Source organism: Pseudophryne corroboree, chromosome 8 (assembly GCF_028390025.1).
Source record: "Pseudophryne corroboree isolate aPseCor3 chromosome 8, aPseCor3.hap2, whole genome shotgun sequence".
Taxonomy (NCBI): Eukaryota; Metazoa; Chordata; class Amphibia; order Anura; family Myobatrachidae; genus Pseudophryne; species Pseudophryne corroboree.
In genome coordinates, this window is record NC_086451.1 from 17,574,481 (window position 1) to 17,595,999 (window position 21,519).

The window sequence follows — 21,519 nt, forward strand, 5'->3', positions numbered from 1 at the left end:
TGAACGCCATAACGATTTTTCTCTGGGGCAGGAATTTTTGTGTGAAAAAATATCTGTTCAATGGATGTGCCCCTAAGGAATCTGTTCTGCAAAATTCTTGTCATTCCAGCCATATGTGGCTTTGTGTGACCAGCGCTTATTTCCAGTCGTCGTGGTAGATGAGCAATACACAGCAACTGCTGTGACAGACAATCATGCCAAAGCTTTAAGGGTTACGTCTTCCAGAATGAGCCCCTGTATGCTGATGTGACGAGGAGGGGTGGATGGCAGAACCTAGGGTTACCTGACACGCTGATATAGGGGGTCATTCCAAGTTGATCGCTCGCTAGCTATTTTTTGCAGCGCTGCGAACAGCTAGTCGCCGCCTATAGGGGAGTGTGCGAACGCATGTGCAGCCGAGTGGTACAAAAACGTTTTGTGCAGTTTGAGTTGCCCAGAACTTACTCAGCCGCTGCGATCACTTCAGCCTGTTCTTGTCCAGAATTGATGTCAGACACCCGCCCTGCAAACGCTTGGACACGCCTGCGTTTTTCCAAACACTCCCAGAAAACGGTCAGCTGACACCCACATATGCCCTCCTTTCAGTCTCCTTGCGATCGGCTGTGCGAATGGATTCTTCGTTAAATCCATCGCTCAGCAACGATTCGCTTTGTACCTGTACGACGCGCCTGCGCATTGTGGTGCATACGCATGTGCAGTTCGGACTTGATTGCAGCGCAGCGAAAAAACCTAACGTGCGATCAGGTCGGAATGACCCCCATAGGGTCAACTGATATTTATTGTAGTTGCTGTAGAGGTGAAGTTCCCTCTTTCCGTGGGTGCGATATATGACACCTGCTGATATCACCTGGAGCGCTTTATATTTGGACAGGATTAATGATTAACAAACGCCCCACATCCTGTTTTTCTCCGCTGTGGGAGCCGCACGCCGTTGGTAAGTGCGTACGTTATACGGCGCGGCCCTAGGAATAGAGATCACGCATTTGGGTTACGGCGGGTGCTCTGGAAACGTTGAAATTCCAAATTATTGAATTATTCCACAAAAAGTCTCTAAAATGGCTGCATCAGTGCCAGCTCCACTTTGTGACATCTACTTAGTATATTGCCTAATTTATACCAAGAATCCATATATTTAGCGTGACGAAAGAAAACCTGATACAGCGCAATTTCCCGCAACCGCCGCCGCCGAACGTACGTACTCTTCAGCCTTGTGTGCACCGTGCGCTTTTGATGAGCTGTCCTTTGACTAACGCTTTTATACCGGTATCGGCAAGTAGCGCATGATCGCGGTTCATTATAGAACGCATTGGTGGGAACGAGATCTTAAGAAGCCGTGTGCATATATGTGACACTAATTAGCAGCCCGTCAACATGACGGAACAACATGACCGCAATTTCAGCGACGGCAGGAGTGCGCACCCAAACGGAGCAACCATTGAATTGCTCTGCTGGGCGCCATCGAGTGGGCGTTGGTGCACCAAACACTTGAATCCCCCCATAGAGGTGAGGAGCAGCGTTAGCCTATTATATAGGATAGGGAATGTATGCAGAAGACAATCACAGCAGATAATGGTACCCAGCCCTCACAGCTACAGTAGAACCAGAACACTGGGCAGCCATTATCATGCAGAATAAGAGCAAATACTCCAGGTGGGTACACAGTAGGCGATGTGCTGTATGAGCGACGTCGCCTAGTGTGTTCCCTTCCCTGCCGGGGCGGTCTGCGGCAGTGCGTACAGACTGAGCGATGTGACAACCATGTCGCTCAGTGATGTCTCGCTCGTCGTCCTCGGCATATACACGTAGCAGTAAATTAAACCACGCTGCTCGGAAATGGTCAAAATGAACGACGTCGTTTAATTTATCGCTAAGTGTGTACCCACCTTAAGAAAGACAGCCGGTATACCGAGTCGCCCAACATTCCAGGGTTTCAGACCCCAAAATGGGAGTGGCATATAGTTAAACGGTGTTGCTTTCTGTGACTGTGGGCTTAGCTGTGTGGATTGGCGTCATTTGGGTGGGGGGCAGGGGCAAGGCTTTTGCCCCAGTGGGTGTGATGCATTCTGACCTTTATACAAAGGGTTTGTGTAGGAGCCTGTACTTCTCAACAGTTATGTAATCAGGACAAACCCAAAAAGGAAGTACGGTCACGCCATGTTGCCGGTAGGCCGCCTCCAACACCCCTATGGTCCCCTGATAAGAATCCTCAATTGCCGCGGACATCACAGGCAGTGACAGAATGTGGAGTGTTTTGTATAAAAGCCGGCGGCTTGGGGTCTGCTTTATGTACCCACCAGGGCTCGGTGTACAGTGCCAGCCACCTGACTGAGCTCTGCATTGATCATCTGATTTAGCTTCTGTATTCCTCTCCTTCTAGATCTGCGTCGTCTCATCCCGCAGGAAGCTTATCCAAAGCCGGAATCTGTTATGTTTTCATCTCCTTTGTCTGTCTGGTTCCACCATTGAGAATTCCTTCCCCACTATTAAAGCCGGCTGCTGCGTTATTGTAAGCGGCAGAGCAAATGCCCGACTTCCACTCATATACTGCCGAAAGCAATTAGGTGGGAGAGCAAAAAGCGGCTGCCAGCAGCTGGTGTAATACGCAGAGGGCGATGTCAGTGTTACCAGCCAGGTGAGGTCTGCTCAGGAGATTTATCACACGTCTGCTCCACTTATTCACCAGTGGGATATCCGTCCGTCCGTCCGTCCATCCATCCATCCATCCATCCATCCATCCATCCTTGTACAGAGAGAGCATGAAGCGGTGTGCGGTATATAAGAGCTCCTCCTATTCTTGGTATTATCAGGCATATAACGTTGTGAGGGTCATATGTATGTGCTGTCACCATCATCTGAGGAGTATACGCCAATCTCCGGTCATTTCTTAATCAAGGAAAGCGGCTCACCTGTGACACCTGTAATGGTGGGCAGGCAGTTGTTAGCATTGCTGGTGGGCAGAACAGGTCGGTGGCTGTATGTGAAGGGTCAACCCCCAATCCCATGTCACACCCGGGTGTGGTATACAAGATAGACGGTCATTAGGTTGACACTATATGGTCGACAGGGTCAAAAATCTGACAGTCAAAAGGTCGATGCTAAATTTTTTGTGTTATTTTGTGTTTAAAAAAAAAAAAATATCCAAAATTTGTTGAAATTCAGCCCGTCGCGGGATTGCTTTGTTCGCCACGCTTCGGGCTCGGTGGCTTGCCCCGATTCGCATGCCGCAAAGGTTATTAAAGGTTTGTGACATGGATAGTAAATGAAAAAAGAAAATTTGTAAAAGCATGAAAAGCCCTAAAAACCATGTGTCGGCCCTGTCGAGCTTTTGACCCTGTCAACCTTTTTGAATGTCGCCCTTGTGGTGCATTAAAGTGGGCACTGTACTGTGTCCTACACTGGCACAAGGTCAGAGACAGCCCCAGTCCTCTACTGGAGGACAGGTAGAGTGATCACTGGGGAACCAGTGAGACTCGTACAGATACTGGGGCACTGCATTACACTGCATTACACTGCACACAGTAACAGCTTGTTCTCACATCCGCAGCCTCTGATCTGTATTTTGTATTGTCCTGTGTACAGTGCGCCTGAGATTAGTGGAGCTGTGTGTACATGTCTGTTCTGTGATATCCGTGACAGGCCGGCAATACTGAGCCGGCATGGCGCTGACGCAGGCCGGCAATACTGAGCCGGCATGGCGCTGACACAGGCCGGCGAGGAGGAAATGTGACAGAATAACCAAACTCAGGCAAACACATATCTGAAAGTCCTGTTGTATGGAATAGTATTGTTATATATTGCGCTTGTGCCACAGGGTAATACATGTTAGAGCTTATCTCCGTGACTTACCTGTGTATATTCTGGGATGTCTGGAAATATTTTTGGCCTTATTAAAGTTGGGCACAGAGTTGTGTGCCCTGAATGTCTGCACGTTACATGTGGGCCGCAAAATTCCCCTTCCACCTGGCTATTTTACGTTGTGTTCATTGTAAGAGTATGGCGTTTATTTACTGCCGCATCTACACTTGCGGTCGTCTTCCTCATCAACTTGATGCTGGTCTTTCTGCCAGTATCATATTAACTTTGCTCTGATTGGCTAGCGCGTGAGAAAGCTGCTCTGATTGGCTACGTTTGGCTAAGCACTGTCCGATGTATGACTGAGTCACTGTATGTGCAGGGTCCACCTGTTGGGGGTCTATTTATGAACAATGACTGTTACCACAGCAATAAGAAAACGTTATTGGCGCACTTCCCTATTACAGCCTAGTGTGTACGTATTCGCTTGGCCCGGGCGGTGTGAGGGGACATGGGCCTGTGTGACCGTCCTAGTCTGATCAGGGTCACGCGTGTGCCCCTCCTAGTCTGATGAGGGTCACGCATGCAGTGGATCTGAAGGCCCAGGTTTCTTTTTTTCATTGCCACTTAGGAAGGAATTCATAAGATAGGCCAATGGGCAAATATTAAAGTGATTGATCATTGGAATAAGCTTTTATTCCCAGACCAATGCATTGTTCCCCAATTGCATGTTCTCAGCCTCCTAGGAGGATTGGTAAATAGGCAAACCAAGCATATATCTGGTGGTTATCTAGTCAGTATGTCATCAGGGTCTAAATGTCGGCAGTCTGAATGTCGGTAAGCAAGATGTTGACATTCACAAATGATGACATGGCTAAAATATCAATAGTACATTTATTGGGTTATTTTTAGCTTTAGGATAAAATATGCACACAAAAAAACACGTCGGCTTTGCTTGTCGTCCTACTGCTTATCTCAACATTTATAACCCGTCGACGTTCTGACTGTTGACTTTTCATGCTACACCCCTGTGGTGAGAGCGGCGTGTTTTATTGCTGGTAGGGGTCAGCCCCCCATAGGGCGGCCATGTTTATACAGTATAAGTATATGTCCCTGGAAGACTGAATGTACATAACGGGCAGGAAACCATTGGTGTAATAATCGCCTGTGTGACCTAGGACATGTTCAGCTCTGTAGCAATTATCATTAGTATTATCCTTTATAGAGCACCAATGTATTAACGCGTCACTTCACCGACTTCGCTCCCTCTTCCGGTATGAGAAACGCGGTTTCCTGGAGCAGTTTTGGCTGGGGGACGGCGGCAGCGAGAAGGGTTAATGTGAGGAAAGTATCGGCGTTTCGCGGCCGGCCTAGCTGATTTTGGTCCGTTACCCCAGGACAGGGCTCATTTCTCCTGAGAACACAATGCAGGATTGCAGCAGACGGACGCCTGGATTATTCCCTGCAATCTCCCGTGCCATATTTTCCCTCTGTTATATTATTTTTTTTTGTTTGTGTTTTTATCTCTGGTGGCCACATTTCAGGCTGAACCTGATGGCGGCTTCCTGTAATTCATTCATCACAGACTGTCGGATGGCGTTACGTTACTGCCTCTGAGAGGGAACAGTAGTGTTCCTCACAGTATGTGACCCCATTATACTCCCAATACTCCACTACGCTGTATGAATGAGGGTGCTACAGGTTTCCTCGGAGCACTTGTGGGGCGCAGGTATCTGCGTCCCATCCACAGGCCGATAAACGCGTCGGCCATGTTCCCGTTCTAGTAAAACGGCATTAAACTCCCTAAGTACAGTCCTGGCAGAGGTAAAATGGCTGCTGACAATCACCTAGTAAGTGATCTAGTTGCTATGGAGACATTAACGCCACTGAACTGAGACGCAGATATATATTTTTAGCCTGCTAAAAGGCTGACATTATAACACCGCAGATTCAGAGGAACAGAGCTGAACTATTTCATTCTATTTTATCCTTAAACGGGAAGTGCGCCATGCCTGGAAGAAGGGGTATTCGCACATATCATGGCGGGATATATCTGCATATGACATTCTGTACATTGTATATCATTTGTGTGGTGGCTGCCATCTCGTGCTCTGCCAAGAGTGTAGCCTATATAAGACTGTAAAGAAACTGTGCCCCAAGTGGCCAGGAGAGTAAATTGCACTTTGCTGTGTTGACTTTACTAGGCAACGGTGGTCATTCCGAGTTGATCGCTCGCTAGCAGTTTTTAGCAGCCGTGCAAACACTATGCCGCCGCCCTCTGGGAGTGTATTTTAGCTTAGCAGAAGTGCGAACAAAAGGATCGCAGAGCGGCTACAAAGTTTTTTTTTGTGCAGTTTCAGAGTAGCTCAAAACCTACTCAGCGCTTGCGATGACTTTAGACTGTTCAGTTCCTGTTTTGACGTCACAAACCCACCCAGCGTTCGCCCAGCCACGCCTGCGTTTTCCCTGGCACGCCTGCGTTTTTCCAAACACTCCCTGAAAACGGTCAGTTGCCAACCAGAAACGCCCACTTCATGTCAATCACTCTGCGGCAACCAGTGCGACTGAAAAGCGTTGCTAGAACTTGTGTGAAAATACATCGTTTCTTGTGGCCGTACGACGCGCGTACAGAACAGACGTTTTTTAGCCTGATCAATGCGCTGCGAACAAATGCAGCTAGCGATCAACTCGGAATGACCACCAATAAACACTAAATAGCACCTTTCAGGGACATACTTGTAGATCTGCTTGGTTTGGCAAGTCTTCTGCAAAAGTTAATAACTACAATGTCTTAATATTAGGGCAGCAATGTATAAATACTTCTAGAACTCATTTTTTCAATTGTTTATGATATTTCTGTTGTCGGATAATATGTGATTGGACAGTAAGACCCTTTTTCTACCAATATCCTCCATCCTGGGATTTGGAACACAATTTCAATCTAGTCAGACCTGGGATAGACCCCTTTCACACTGCGGCTCTGGCCAAGGTTATTCCCGGGTCAGCTTCGATTGGAGTGCAGTGTCGCTCTTCGGCCAGCGCATGGTGATGACATCATCTCCAAGCACCAGGAAATCCAGATCTCTGGATTAGGCCAAACCGCAACTGTCTGCAGCCCGGTCCATAACGCCAGGGTAGATGCTAGATTCAATTGGCCTAAGGGACCTTTTACGTCAGGGGGAGGAGCCATGACACAAGGGGGAAGAGCTAGGCCTGTGGGATAGTTCCTCTACTATCCACGCCACCAACTATTAGCTTTAGTAATCAGGTGGCGAGCGAAGCAGAGCGAGCCACCGAGCCCGAAGCGTGGCGAGCGTACTTTTTGGGTACCCTGTTCGGCCGTAGCTCCTCCCCCTGGTGACGTGTCTCCTCCCCTAGTGACGTCAGAAGGTCCCTTCTCCCGCTCCGATTTAGAACCAACCATAACGCCAGACCGGCGAACTGCATCAGGGCGGGGGGTGTCTGTCACAGCTGTCACCGGGGGGGGGGGACACACGGGCAGGGAGAGATTGCAACCTCCTTGTATGAAACGTGGATGGGATGGAAGCCGGAAGGGTCTGGGCCATTCTGGGAGTCTGTAATCTCTCCCTCCCCGGTGACAGCTGTCACAGACACCGTTCTGTTTTTAACCCAATTCCCATGCTGTAAGCAGGACCTGGGTCAGATGATCCAGGTTACCCGTTCACGCTGCCCCTTAACCCGAGTCATTCCTTTTTCTGGGGGGGACCTTTTTCACTGAGCCACATTCCGGGTTATCGTGGAAATATCCTGGGTTTTAGCGGCAGTGGAAATGAGGTATCAGTCTTGTAGGGTCAAGTATCTATGTATTAATATTATCTGTTTCCCCCATCCAGTGCAGATCTACCTAGATCACCACTAGCCGTTAAGGCTGCAGTAAGATCCTCCTTATAGGAGATGTGCAGACAGCTTGTTTCTGTCTTGTCAGATCTCATCAGTCATATATATTGGTAGATGCTCAATTAGCTTAGTGATATCATTCAGGTGCTCGAAAGGGAGGGGTATTTCTGAGCAACAAAAAAAGGCAATTGGTTTCCCCCAGCACCCTGAATGATAACCGTAACCAGATATAAATTCCACATGATAATAGAATTCAGAGATCTTCGTTACACATATTTGCGCAAATGTGTGGTTAAGCCCCAAAGCCGCATCAAGGCGTCTCTGTATATTTGGGGTCCCTAGCGCTATATCTAGGTGCAGGGTGTGGCACCCCAAAACACCAGCATAAGCCAGAAAGCCCAGCGTAGCATACCAGTGAAAAAACTATAGTGTTAATAAATTGCTGGTTAATATTAGACCAAGATTGGGGTAATGGAGGTGTGAGGTGTGGTGCCTCTGGACTGGCTGAGCTGGATGGCCTTAGTGTGGCATACCTTTACATTCTATTAACACTTTTCACTTATTAATTTTTTAACACTATTTCTCTATTTTAATTACATTTCATGTTTGTATCACTTTCTCTATAGCTTCGGCTTCCTAAATACTAATTTATTAACACTATAGTTTTCTCACTGTTATGCTACGCTGGGCTTTCTGGCTTATGCTGGTGTTTTGGGGTGCCACACCCTGCACCTAGATATAGCGCTAGGGACCCCAAATATACAGAGACGCCTTGATGCGGCTTTGGAGCTTAACCACACATTTGCGCAAATATGTGTAACGAAGATCTAATAGTATGTGGGATTTATATCTGGTTACTGTTATCATTCAGGGTGCTGGGGGAAATAAATGCCTTAGATCTCATCAGTGCAAGAAATGTGGTGTTAATGCTGTTTAGGGCTTGGAGCGCACCAGACAATAGCATCCCCTGCAGATGTGATGAGGACATAGAAGGACCCTTGACTATAAAGCGACCTTTGTACGGCCCTACATGACCCTTGTGGCGCCTTTATAAATAAAAGATGATAATATTGAGCTTTGTTAGTGGTACTCGCTAGTAAAATCAGAACGTTACTGCTTTAATGTCATTCGTTACACAGTTTCTAAAGCACTGAGGTCAGAGCCAAGCTGTCTGCACATTTGTTAGTAGGGAGATCAAGAACAAAGTATTAAAGTAACAATTTCTGAAGAAATGACAAGAATAATAAATAAATAGTTTTCTATATATACTGTTACATCAGAGAATCCCATCATTACGTCAGTCACTCCTGCAGTATATAAGAATGGTGGTCATTACCATTTTCCCTTCATTTGTTCATTTGTAGTGAGCAGAGGGGCTTTGAAACATGTATCTGATCTCCATTTTCACTGTGACGTCCTCCCTCTCTTTCTGCCCCCACTCTGCCATCACATGACAAGCTGAGAGCTATGACCTTGTGGCAGCCATACTTGTTGGCCCTCCTGAGAGATTTTGAAAAGGACATAATTGTTTGTAGGACAGTAATAAAAAAGTGTGTGAGGCCTAAGGCTTATAAGGTATGAAACCCATTAACAAAATCAAACGTCTATCTGGTATTGCTGCTTTTAGTCTGCTGTATATGTTTTCGGCTGTGAAGCGTGCGCATTGCGAAAACATTGCAAGATCTGTACGTGTCAGCCTCCTAGTGTGTAGCCAGTGCTAGATGTGTCTCCGGATGTAAAATATCTATTTTGTTATTCATTTGCTGTAGAAAGATGAACATCTTTAATTTTCCATCTTAATAGAATTCTTTCTCACCTCAAAGCTATGGAAATAAATGTCCCAGCATGCTGGGACTACTAGTTCCACACCACCTAGCAAGCCGCAAATCTGTTTCCCAGGTTCCTCTCCATCTCCCTGCCACTGGGCCTAATTCAGAGTTGATCGCAGCAGCAAATTTGTTAGCAGTTGGGCACTGCAAGGGGGGGGGGGGGGGGGGGGGGCAGCAGATGTAACATGTGCAGAGACGGTTAGATTTGGGTGGGGTGTGTTCAAACTGAAATCTAAATTGCAGTGTAAAAATAAAGCAGCCAGTATTTACCCTGCACAGAAACACTATAACCTACCCAAATCTACCTCTCTCTGCACCTTACATCTACCCCGCCTGCAGTGCACATGGTTTTACCCAACTGCTAACAAATTTGCTGCTGCGATCAGGTCTGAATTACTTCAGCCCTTCTTGTCCTCTATACGGTTATTATTTACTAGCTTTGCAGGGAAAGGGGGGGGGGTTTGGCAGGCCCTGACTCGAGCAGCTAACACATACGTATGTTTTACTCGCCAGGGGGAGCAGGCATTCAGCAGTCATTTAAATGTAATTATTTGAAAGGAAGACGAGGAGAATGTATAGAAGTGGGTCAGCCCTGTGCCGCCTGCCTGTGACGAGCCCTTGCTGTGTGTCTGGGGGCTACAGACTGTGCAGAGAACCAGCTAATTGCCGCTGGGTGCTGCCTGCATTGTGGGTAAACACAGTGCCAGGGCTGGCAGGGGGGGGGGGGGGGGGGTTGTGGAGATATGGCCTGGGGGAATGCAGCCTGTCATTCTTGTATTTGTTATCCGCTTATAAAGGGGGTGGCAGGGACGGTCTCTGCTGCAGCCTTGTAGGTTTTTAATGCAGATTTAAATAACTCCTTTCCATAAAGCGCTCTGCGGCTGGGAGGCTGATTGCCTACCTGGAGGATAAATTAGGCTGGTGAACATTTACGTAACAGAGAGTTGTAAGTGCAGATTTAAAAGCCGGTGAGTGTCTGCGCGGGAATAAATAACGTAACGGATTATTAACCAGAATACATGTCAAGCTGACACGCGGCGTGTGTAATAAGGGAGTTTAAAGGGACAGAACAATTTCTCTGTTTAAGAAGGTTTGTTCCCTAGAGCTCTGTGTGCTGGCTGCAACCCGCAGGGCTTATATCTGGCCACTGGGGGCAGTGTTCCACTAGTCTATAGAAGAATTGTCTTTATTTATAGTAATAATGAGTACAGAAGGTATTTATTGTTTTACTTCAGTCCCTAAATACTTAAAGATGCGCTTGATCTGAAAAATGTCCTGTAATTAATGATGCTTATCGCTGGAATTTATGTGCAGGACATGGTTTTATGTTACCCGTCCTCTTCACCTGTATTGTATGTTCTTTCCAGAATTGTTCACACCCTCCTCCAGCAATGCGCTTATATCCCATGCCGGTAGTCCGCGTCCCCAGGCATCGCGCCGTGAGAATATAGTTACACATTACTTACGCTGGCAGTAGAGCTGCGAGGATAAAGGGGTTCTGGGGAAGAGAAAGCAAATAATGGAACTGTACTGAACAGTGAGCCCTGCAAGCAGACTAGGTAAAGAATATTTTGTACAGTGCATTCGTCACACAATATGTATACAAGTACAAAAGGAAACTGAATTATGGACTTAGTCACAGTCAGACTTGGAGTAAAAAGCGTTTGTGTGTCCTCCCCTGCGCGTTCCACCATTCACTGGGCAGCTGAATATTTCCTAGTGGTGATACTGAGCATCTGCACAGTGCAGCAAGCTTATGCCCCCAATCTATGTATTAAAAGCCAGACCTGGAGATGGAGGAATGCTAGCCCATCCCTACTCCCAGCAAGAGCCAGAGGTACCAGTCTGAGCCCGGGTGGAGGCCTTGCCATAATATGGCTCTGCAGAGTGTCTATTGGGGAGTGTGTCTCCTGCCATGTTTTGTCACTTTGTACCCCCACCAGCAGCCGGATCTGCACTTTGCATGGAGAGAGAGATCTGACTGACAGCTGTCAGGACACAGGAATCCTGAAGAGTTATTACACAGGTCTCATCAGAGATCTTATAGCAGATTACAGACTAAATCTCCCCTGGCCTCTTCGCCAGCTGAGGACGGAGCTTCTGGTGGCTGTAATCGTTGGGAACTGACTCGGCGTCATCGTTTAATACATGCTCTGTACCCCTGCTGAGAGGCGACCGCTGCCCCTTTAAGAGAATTAACCCTTTCATGACCAAAATCGTTTTATGGTCATCTCAGAAAACACCCCTAGTTCACTCTCGTGCCTGGTGCTAGCCAACCTCTGGTGCTGTATATGGCTCTGACTGCTGTATATATGGTGTATATTATATATGAGGTGCTGTATATCACTCTGACTGTATATATGGTATATATTATACATGAGGTACTGTATATAGCTCTGACTGCTGTATATATGGTTTATATTATATATGAGGTGCTGTATATCACTCTGACTGCTGTATAGCTGGTATATATTATACATTAGGTGCTGTATATCACTCTGACTGCTATATATATGGTATATATTATACATGAGGTACTGTATATGGCTCTGACTGCTGTATATATTATATATGAGGTGCTGTATATCACTGATAGCTGTATATATGATATATATTATACATGAGGTGCTGTATATGGCTCTGACTGCTGTGTATATGGTATATATTTTCTCTATCGTCCTAGTGGATGCTGGGGTTCCTGAAAGGACCATGGGGAATACCGGCTCCGCAGGAGACAGGGCACAAAAAGTAAAGCTTTAGGATCAGGTGGTGTGCACTGGCTCCTCCCCCTATGACCCTCCTCCAAGCCTCAGTTAGATTTTTGTGCCCGGCCGAGAAGGGTGCAATCTAGGTGGCTCTCCTAAAGAGCTGCTTAGAAAAGTTTAGCTTAGGTTTTTTATTTTACAGTGAGTCCTGCTGGCAACAGGATCACTGCAACGAGGGACTTAGGGGAGAAGAAGTGAACTCACCTGCGTGCAGGATGGATTGGCTTCTTGGCTACTGGACATTAGCTCCAGAGGGACGATCACAGGTACAGCCTGGATGGTCACCGGAGCCTCGCCGCCGGCCCCCTTGCAGATGCTGAAACAAGAAGAAGGTCCAGAATCGGCGGCATGAAGACTCCTCAGTCTTCTTAAGGTAGCGCACAGCACTGCAGCTGTGCGCCATTTCCTCTCAGCACACTTCACACGGCAGTCACTGAGGGTGCAGGGCGCTGGGAGGGGGGCGCCCTGGGAGGCAATGAAAACCTATTTTTGGCTAAAAATACCTCACATATAGCCTCCGGGGGCTATATGGAGATATTTAACCCCTGCCAGAATCCGTTAAGAGCGGGAGACGAGGCCGCCGAAAAAGGGGCGGGGCCTATCTCCTCAGCACACAGCGCCATTTTCCCTCACAGAAAGGCTGGAGGGAAGGCTCCCAGGCTCTCCCCTGCACTGCACTACAGAAACAGGGTTAAAACAGAGAGGGGGGGCACTAATTTGGCGTTAAAAATATATAAAAAAGATGCTATAAGGGAAAACACTGATATAAGGTTGTCCCTATATAATTATAGCGTTTTTGGTGTGTGCTGGCAAACTCTCCCTCTGTCTCTCCAAGGGGCTAGTAGGTCCTGTCCTCTATCAGAGCATTCCCTGTGTGTGTGCTGTGTGTCGGTACGTGTGTGTCGACATGTATGAGGACGATGTTGGTGAGGAGGCGGAGCAATTGCCTGTAATGGTGATGTCACTCTCTAGGGAGTCGACACCGGAATGGATGGCTTATTTAGGGAATTACGTGATAATGTCAACACGCGGCAAGGTCGGTTGACGACATGAGACGGCCGACAAACAATTAGTACCGGTCCAGACGTCTCAAAAACACCGTCAGGGGTTTTAAAACGCCCGTTTACTTTAGTCGGTCGACACAGACACAGACAGGGACACTGAATCCAGTGTCGACGGTGAATAAACAAACGTATTCCTTATTAGGGCCACACGTTAAGGGCAATGAAGGAGGTGTTACATATTTCTGATACTACAAGTACCACAAAAGAGGGTATTATGTGGGATGTGAAAAAACTACCGTAGTTTTTCCTGAATCAGATAAATTAAATGAAGTGTGTGATGATGCGTGGGTTCCCCCCGATAGAAAATATGGGCGGTATACCCTTTCCCGCCAGAAGTTAGGGCGCGTTGGGAAACACCCCTTAGGGTGGATAAGGCGCTCACACGCTTATCAGAACAAGTGGCGGTACCGTCTATAGATAGGGCCGTCCTCAAGGAGCCAGATGACAGGAGGCTGGAAAATATCATAAAAAGTATATACACACATACTGGTGTTATACTGCGACCAGCGATCGCCTCAGCCTGGATGTGCAGCGCTGGGGTGGCTTGGTCGGATTCCCTGACTAAAAATATTGATACCCTTGACAGGGACAGTATTTTATTGACTATAGAGCATTTAAAGGATGTATTTCTATATATGCGAGATGCACAGAGGGATATTTGCACTCTGGCATCAAGAGTAAGTGCGATGTCCATATCTGCCAGAAGATGTTATGGACACGACAGTGGTCAGGTGATGCAGATTCCAAACGGCACAAAGGTGTATTGCCGTATAAAGGAAGAGGAGTTATTTGGGGTCGGTCCATCGGACCTGGTGGCCACGGCAACTGCTGGAAAATCCACCGTTTTTACCCTAAGTCACATCTCTGCAGAAAAAGACACCGTCTTTTCAGCTTCAGTCCTTTCGTCCCTATAAGAGTCATATCTGCCCAGGGATAGAGGAAAGGGAAGAAGACTGCAGCAGGCAGCCCATTCCCAGGAACAGAAGCGTTCCACCGCTTCTGACAAGCTCTCAGCATGGCGCTGAGACCGTACAGGACCCCTGGATCCTACAAGTAGTATCCCAGGGGTACAGATTGGAATGTCGAGACGTTTCCCCTGCGCAGGCTCCTGAAGTCTGCTTTACCAAGGTCTCCCTCCGACAAGGAGGCAGTATGGGAAACAATTCACGAGCTGTATTCCCAGCAGGTGATAATTAAATTACCCCTCCTACAACAAGAAAAGGGGTATTATTCCACACTATATTGTGGTACTGAAGCCAGAAGGCTAGGTGAGACCTATTCTAAATCTAAAAAAATTTGAACACTTACAAAGGTTCAAATCAAGATGGAGTCACTCAGAGCAGTGATAACGAACCAGGAAGAAAGGGACTATATGGTGTCCCGAGACATCAGGGATGCTTACCTCCATGTCCAAAATTTGCCCTTATCACTAAGGGTACCTCAGGTTCGTGGTACAGAACTGTCACTATCAGTTTCAGACGCTGCCGTTTGGATTGTCCACGGCACCCCGGGACTTTACCAAGGTAATGGCCGAAATGATGGTTCTTCTTCGAAGAAAAGGCGTCTTAATTATCCCTTACTTGGACGATCTCCTGATAAGGGCAAAGTCCAAGGAACAGTTGGAGGTCGGAGTAGCACTATCTCGGATACTGTTACAACAGCAGGGGTGGATTCTAAATATTCCAAAATCGCAGCTGATCCCGACAACAAGTCTCCTGTGCTTAGGGATGATTCTGGACACAGTCCAGAAAAAGGTGTTTCTCCCGGAAGAGAAAGCCAGGGAGTTATCCGAGCTAGTCAGGAACCTCCTAAAATCAGTGCATCATTGCACAAGGGCCATGGTAAAAAAATGGTGACTTCCTTCGAAGCAATTCCAGTCGGCAGATTTCATGCAAGAACTTTTCAGTGGGATCTGCTGGACAAATGGTCCGGATCGCATCTTCAGATGCATCAGCGGATAACCCTATATCCAAGGACAAGGGTGTCTCTCCTGTGGTGGTTACAGAGTGCTCATCTTCTAGAGGGCCGCAGATTCGGCATTCAGTTTTGGATGTTGGTGACCACGGAGGCCAGCCCGAGAGGCTGGGGAGCAGTCACACAAGGAAAAAATTTCCAGGGAGTGTGATCAAGTCTGGAGACTTTTCTCCACATAAATATAGCTAAGGGTAAATTTATAATGCTCTAAGCTTAGCAAGACCTCTGCTTCAAGGTCAGCCGGTATTGATCCAGTGGGATAAAACATCACGGCAATCGCCCACGTAAATAGACAGGGCGGCACAAGAAGCAGGAGGGCAGTGGCAAAAACTGCAAGGACTTTTCGCTGGGCGGAAAATCATGTGATAGCACTGTCAGCAGTGTTTCATTCTGGGAATGGAAACTGGGAAGCAGACTTCCTCAGTAGGCACGACCTCCACCCGGCAGAGTGGGAACTTCATGGGGAAGTTTTCCACATGATTGTAAACCGTTGGGAATTACCAAAGGTGGACATGATGGCGTCCCGTCTGAACAAAAAACGGGACAGGTATTGCGCCAGGTTAAGAGACCCTCAGGCAATAGCTGTGGACGTTCTGGTAACACCGTGGGTGTACCAGTCGGTGTATGTGTTCCATCCTCTGCTTTTCATACCTAAGGTACTGAGAATTATAAGACGTAGAGGAGTAAGAACTATACTCATGGCTCCGGATTGGCCAAGAAGGACTTGGTACCCGGAACTTCAAGAGATGCTCACAGAGGACTTATGGCCTCTGCCGCTAAGAAGGGACTTGTTTCAGCAAGTACCATGTCTGTTCCAAGACTTACCGCAGCTGCGTTTGACGGCATGGCGGTGGAACGCCGGATCCTAAGGGAAAAGGCATTCAGGAAGAGGTCATTCCTACCCTGGTCAAAGCCAGAAAGGAGGTGACCGCACAACATTATCACCACATGTGGCGAAAATATGTTGCGTGGTGTGAGGCCAGGAAGGCCCCACGAAGAAATTTCAACTCGGTCGATTCCTGCTTTTCCTGCAAACAGGAGTGTCTATGGGCCTCAAATTGGGGTCCATTAAGGTTCAAATTTCGGCCCTGTCGATTTTTCTTCCAGAAAGAATTGGCTTCAGTTCCTGAAGTCCAGAAGTTTGTCAAGGGAGTATTGCATATACAACCCCCTTTTGTGCCTCCAGTGGCACTGTGGGATCTCAACGTAGTTCTGGGATTCCTCAAAACACATTGGTTTAAAACCAGTCAAATCTGTGGATTTGAAGCATCTCACATGAAAAGTGAACATGCTCTTGGACCTGGCCTGGACCAGGCGAGTGTCAAATTGGTGGTTTTTTTCTCAAAAAAGCCCATATCTGTTTGTCCATTCGGACAGGGCAGAGCTGCGGACTCGTCCCCAGTTCTCTCCCTAAGGTGGTGTCAGTGTTTCACCTGAACCAGCTTATTGTGGTGTCTTGCGCCTACTAGGGACTTGGAGGACTCCAAGTTGCTAGATGTGGTCAGGGCCCTGAAAATATAGGTTCCAGGACGGCTGGAGTCAGGAAAACTGACTTGCTGTTATCCTGTATGCACACAACAAACTGGGTGCTCTTGCTTCTAAGCAGACTTTTGCTAGTTGGATGTGTAATACAATTCAGCTTGCACATTCTGTGGCAGGCCTGCCACTGCCAAAATATGTAAATGCCCATTCCACAAGGAAGGTGGGCTCATCTTGGGCGGCTGCCCGAGGGGTCTCGGCTTTACAACTTTGCCGAGCGGCTATTTAGTCAGGGGCAAACACGTTTGTAAAATCCTACAAATTTGATAACCTGGCTAAGGAGGACCTGGAGTTCTCTCATTCGGTGCTGCAGAGTCATCCGCACTCTCCCGCCCGTTTGGGAGCTTTGGTATAATCCCCATGGTCCTTTCAGGAACCCCAGCATCCACTAGGACGATAGAGAAAATAAGAATTTACTTACCGATAATTCTATTTCTCGGAGTCCGTAGTGGATGCTGGGCGCCCATCCCAAGTGCGGATTATCTGCAATACTTGTACATAGTTACAAAAATCGGGTTATTATTGTTGTGAGCCATCTTTCAGAGGCTCCGCTGTTATCATACTGTTAACTGGGTTCAGATCACAGGTTGTACAGTGTGATTGGTGTGGCTGGTATGAGTCTTACCCGGGATTCATAAATCCTTCCTTATTGTGTACGCTCGTCCGGGCACAGTATCCTAACTGAGGCTTGGAGGAGGGTCATAGGGGGAGGAGCCAGTGCACACCACCTGATCCTAAAGCTTTACTTTTTGTGCCCTGTCTCCTGCGGAGCCGCTATTCCCCATGGTCCTTTCAGGAACCCCAGCATCCACTACGGACTCCGAGAAATAGAATTATCGGTAAGTAAATTCTTATTATATATGAGGTGCTGTATATGGCTCTGACTGCTGTGTATATGGTATATATTATATATGAGATACTGTATATCGCTCTGACTGCTGTATAGCTGGTATATATTATATACAGTATTAAGTGCTGTATAGCTGGTATATATTATACATTAGGTGCTGTATATATGGAATATATTTTACATTAGGTGCTGTATATATGGTATATATTATACATTAGCTGCTGTATATATGCAACATTAGGTGTTCTTTCTCATACGTCCTAGAGGATGCTGGGGATTCTTCAAGAACCATGGGGTATAGACTGGATCCGTAGGAGACATGGGCACACTATAAGACTTTGAATGGGTGTGAACTGGCTCCTCCCTCTATGCCCCTCCTCCAGACTCCAGTTAGATTCTGTGCCCAGTGAGACTGGATGCACACTGAGGAGCTCTCCTGAGTTTCTCAGGGAAAAGACTTTATTAGGTTTATTATTTTCAAGGAGCACTGCTGGCAACAGGCTCCCTGCATCATGGAACTGAGGGGAGAGAAGCAGACCTACTTCTCTGAGTTCAAAGGCTCTGCTTCTTAGGCTACTGGACACCATTAGCTCCAGAGGGTTTGATCACTTGGTACGCCTAGCTGCTCGTTCCCGAAGCCGCGCCGTCACTCCCCCTCACAGAGCCAGAAGATTGAAGCCGAGTGAGTATGAGAAGATCAGAAGACTTCAGTGACGGCAGAAGACGGCGTTTGAGGTGCCGCGCTGCGCGCCATGCTACCACACTGATCACGGCACTGCAGGGTGCAGGGCGGGCGCCCTGGGCAGCATAGGGGGCCTCAAACAGCACTGGCATAGATTATAACAGTGCCCAGGCACTTGTTAAGGGACCCCCGCCAGTATAAAGATTTTTTGAGCGGGACTGAAGCGCGCCGTATAGTGGGCGGGGCTTAGCCCACACAGCTCTGACCAGCGCCATTTTTCTCTTCACAGAAGGCTGCAGAGAGGCTTGCCCTGACCTTTACACTGCTGTGGAAGTAACAGGGTGCAAAATGGGGGGGGGGCACAAGTGATTGGTGATTTATTATATCTATAAAAAGCGCTAGCAGGTCTGGCCAGTCTTGTTACTGACTTCAGTACCGGGATAGGTGCTGGGTGTGAGCTGGCAGAACTCTCTCTCTGTCTCTCTGGCAGGCTTTAGTGTGGGTCTGTCTCCTATAGCCCCAGTGTGGTTGTGGGTGTCGGTACGTGTGTGTGTCGACATGTCTGAGGCTGAATGCTCTTCCCAGGAGGAGGCTGGTGTGGGGACAGACAGTTCTGTGAGAGTGGCAGTGTCGGCACCGCCGACGGATGGTTGGGTCAATATGTTAAGTGTTTTAAACGCAAATGTGACTAAGTTGGCTAAGAGATTTGATAAATCTAAGTCTAAGAACCAGACGTGGAGGAAATCCATGGAAGATGCTTTGTCACAGGCCCAGACCCCTTCGGGGTCACAGAAACGTGCATTTACCCTGATAGCAGATACAGATACCGACACGGACTCTGATTCCAGTGTCGACTATAGTGATGCCAGATTACATCCGAAACTGGCTGAGTATTCAGTACATGATTGTGGCGATAAGACGTGTTACATATCACTGAGGACCCTGCTGTTTCTGATACTAGGGTCTGTATGTTTAAAGGGGAAAAAAACAAAACCTGAGGTAACGTTCCCTCCCTCTCATGAACTGAACGCACTTTTTGAAAAAGCTTGAGAATATCCTGACAAAAAGATACATGTTCCCAAAAAAATTCCAATGGCATATCCGTTTCCCTCTGGGGACAGGGAAAGGTGGGAGTCAATCCCCACGGTAGACAAAGCTTTATCGCGTCTATCCAAAAAGGTAGCGCTTCCGTGCCCTGACACTGCTGCCCTAAAGGATCCTGCGGATCGTAAGCAGGAAAATACCCTGAAATCCATTTATGTCACTACAGGGTCGCTACTCAGGCCTGCCGTTGCTGCTGCATGGGTGAGTAGCGCTATTGAAAAGTGGGCAGATAACATGTCCTCTGAGGTGGATACCCTAGACAGGGATAGTGTGATTTTGACTTTGGGTCACATCAAGGACGCTGCAGCATATTTAAAGGAAGCTGTAAGGGATATTGGCCTTTTGGGTTCAAGGGCCAATGCCATGGCAGTCTCGGCAAGGAGAGCATTGTGGATTCATCAATGGAATGCTGATGCTGACTCTAAGAAGGCGATGGAGTCTCTACCGTTTAACGGTAAGGTCTTGTTTGGTGACGGCCTCACTGACCTGGTGTCTACGGCTACCGCGGGTAAGTCATCTTTTTTACCTTATGTTCCTGCACAGCAGAAGAAATCGCCTCACTATCAGATCCAGTCCTTTCGGCCCAACAAATTCCAAAAAGGACGTGGGTCCTCCTTCCTTGCTGCGAGGGGGAGAGGAAGGGGAAAAAGGTCACAGGCTGAGGCAAGTTCCCAGGAGCAGAAGTCCTTCCCAGCTTCTACCAAATCCACCGCATGACGCTGGGGCTTTTCTGCGGGAGTCCGCTCCAGTGGGGGCATGTTTCAAACTCTTCAGTCAGGTCTGGGTGCACTCGGACCTGGATCCTTGGATAGTAGACATAGTAACCCAAGGGTACAAGTTAGAGTTTCAAGACGTGCCCCCTCACCGATTTTTCAAATCAGCCTTGCCAGCTTCTCTTCCAAAAAGGGAGATAGTAAGCGCTGCGATACTAAAGTTGTGTCAAAATCAAGTGATTGTCACGGTACCTCCGTCTCAACAGGGGGAAGGTTTTTATTCGAGCCTGTTCGTGGTCCCGAAGCCGGATGGCTCAGTCAGACCGATTCTAAACCTAAAATCCCTCAATTTCTTTCTGAAAGGTTTCAAGTTCAAGATGGAGTCTCTACAAGCAGTGATCTCCATTCTGGAGGAGGGGGATTTTATGGTGTCGGTCGACATAAAAGATGCATACTTACATGTCCCCATACATCCTCCACATCAGGCTTACCTGAGATTTGCTGTGCAGGATTGTCATTACCAATTTCAGACGTTGCCGTTTGGTTTGTCCACGGCCCCAAGGATTTTCACCAAAGTAATGGCGGAAATGATGGTTCTCCTGCGAAAGCAGGGAATCGCAATTATCCCGTACTTGGACGATCTCCTCATAAAGGCGACGTCCAAGGAGCAATTGTTGAAGAATGTTGCTCTTTCACTGACGATTCTGCAACAACACGGTTGGCTCCAAAATTTGCCACAATCACAGTTGGATCTAACGACACGGCTGTCGTTCCTGGGTATGATTCTGGATACAGAATTGCAGAGAGTTTTTCTTCCAGTGGAAAAAGCTCTGGAAATACAGGACATGGTAAAACAGATTCTGAAACCGGCAAAGGTGTCAGTTCTTCACTGCACTCGGTTGCTGGGGAAGATGGTGGTGGCCTACGAGGCCATTCCATATGGCAGGTTCCATGCCAGGGTGTTTCGGTGGAACCTACTGGACCAGTGGTCCGGGTCTCACCTGGACATGCACCGGAAAATAATTCTGTCTCCCAGGACCAGAATTTTCCTTCTGTGGTGGCTGCACAGTTCTCACCTTCTGGAGGGACGCAGGTTCGGGATTCAGGATTGGATCCTGGTGACCACGGATGCAAGCCTCCGAGACTGGGGAGCAGTCACACAGGGAAGAAACTTTCAGGGGAAGTGGTCAAGCCAGGAAGCTTGTCTACACATAAACATTCTGGAATTAAGAGCCATCCACATCGGCATACTGCGAGCAGAACATCATCTTCGAGGTCTGCCGATCTTGATTCAGTCAGACAACGTGACAGCAGTGGCGTACATAAACTGCCAAGGTGGAACAAAGAGC

At 47.7% G+C, this 21,519-nt stretch overlaps 1 protein-coding gene and 1 long non-coding RNA gene across 10 annotated transcripts in view; one reads left to right on the top strand and one right to left on the bottom strand.

The window, feature by feature from the left end:
• DAB2IP (DAB2 interacting protein) overlaps window positions 1-21,519 on the top strand; it is a 1,128,147-nt gene that overhangs the window by 813,983 nt on the left and 292,645 nt on the right. The gene's annotated exons all lie outside the window — the stretch shown is intronic.
• The window catches only part of LOC134948154 (uncharacterized), an 88,840-nt gene that overhangs the window by 51,098 nt on the left and 16,223 nt on the right, over window positions 1-21,519 (bottom strand). For both annotated transcript variants that reach the window (XR_010182921.1, XR_010182920.1), the window contains exon 2: window positions 10,825-10,977. This is a non-coding gene — a long non-coding RNA (uncharacterized LOC134948154). The remainder of the gene's footprint in view (window positions 1-10,824; window positions 10,978-21,519) is intronic.